Consider the following 1,721-nt stretch of genomic DNA (forward strand, 5'->3'; position numbering starts at 1 on the left):
CCAAGGAGGTGATCCTCCCCCTCTACGCGACACTGGTCAGGCCGCAGCTGGAGTACTGCGTCCAGTTCTGGGAGCCGCACTTCAGGAGGGATGTGGACAGCATGGAGAGGGTCCAAAAGAGGGCGGCCCACATGGTCAGGGGCAGCAGGGCAGGCCCTATGAGGAGAGGCTGAGGGACCTGAACCTGTTCAGCCTCCACAAGAGAAGGCTGAGGGGGGATCTGGTGGCAGTCTACAAACTAGTCAAGGGGGACCAGCAGGCATTGGGAGAGTCCCTGTTCTCCCCAGCAGTACCGGGAGTTACAAGAAACAATGGACACAAGCTAGCAGAGGGTAGTTTCGGGCTAGACATTAGGAGGTGCTACTTCACTGTCAGGGCAGCTAGGACCTGGAGCCAACTTCCAAGGGAAGTGGTGCTGGCTCCTACCCTGGGGGTCTTCAAAAGGAGCCTAGATAACTGCCTGGCTGGGGTCATATGAGCCCAGTATTCTCTCCTGCCCAGGGCAGGGGGGCAGACTTGAAGATATACTTAGGTTCCCTCTGACCCTACAGCTATGAATCTATGAATAAGCTGGGCTGCAGTTTGCTGCAGGAAGGAAGTAGGTAACATCAGGCTGAGAAGCTGTACTCAGCCCAGACCCAGGAGAGTATGAAAGGGGACTCCGCAGGTGACCAGGGAGCCTGTGACCAGGGAGCCAGTGGAAAGGGACTGCCAACAGGAGCAGTTCACAGGCCAGTTCGTGGGCAGGAGTACAACCCCTCTGTAAAGGTGTGCCAGCATTTGCACTGGCACTTTGGTGTTCGAAGCAGCATGTCTTGATCGAAGCGCTGGCTACATTAGGCTTGCTGAACCACTTCAGAAAAGCTTCAGAGATCCGGCCATAGGGGATATTGGGGAAAACAATGAAATATCTATAGCTTTGTTGTTTGTTGTATGATTTGAATCATAGAATCATAGAATCATAGAAGTCAGGTCGGAAGGGACCTTGTAGATCTTGAAGTCTGAACCCCTGCCTGGGCAGGAAGAAAACTGGGCTCAAATGACCCCCAGCCAGGTAGGCATCGAGCCGCTTCTTAAAGACCCCCAGGTAGGAGCCAGCACCACCTCCCTTGGCAGTTGGTTCCAGATCCTAGCCGCACTAACTGGGAAGTAGTTCCTATGGATGTCTAATCTGAACCTACTCTCCAACAACTTGTGGCCGTTATTCCTTGTTATCCTGGGGGGTGCTAGGGGAAACAAGGTCTCCCCCAAACCCTTCTGGTTCCCCCTAGTGAGTTTATAGATGGTCACCAGGTCCCCCCTCAGCCTTCTTTTGTGAAGGCTGAACAGGTTCAAGTCCCGTCACCTCTCGTTGTAGGGTCTGCTCTGCTGCCCTCGGATCATGCAGGCGGCCCTCCTCTGGACCCTCTCCATGCTGGCCACATCCCTCTTGAAGTGGGGTGCCCAGAACTGGATGCAGGACTCCAGCTGTGGCCTGACCAGTGTCGCGTAGAGGGGGAGGATCACCTCCTTGGCCCTACTTGAGATGCACCTGTGGATGCACGATAGGGTCCGGTTAGCCCTGCCGACCGTGACCTCGCATTGTCGGCCCATGTTCATCTTGGAGTCAATGAGGACTCCAAGATCCCTTTCTGCCTCCGTGCTCTCAAGAAGGGAGTTTCCCATCTTATAAGTGTGCTGCTGGTTACTACTGCCCAAGTGCAGCACCCTGCACTTGTCCG

Source organism: Alligator sinensis, unplaced genomic scaffold (assembly GCF_000455745.1).
Source record: "Alligator sinensis unplaced genomic scaffold, ASM45574v1 scaffold1506_1, whole genome shotgun sequence".
Lineage (NCBI taxonomy): Eukaryota > Metazoa > Chordata > Crocodylia > Alligatoridae > Alligator > Alligator sinensis.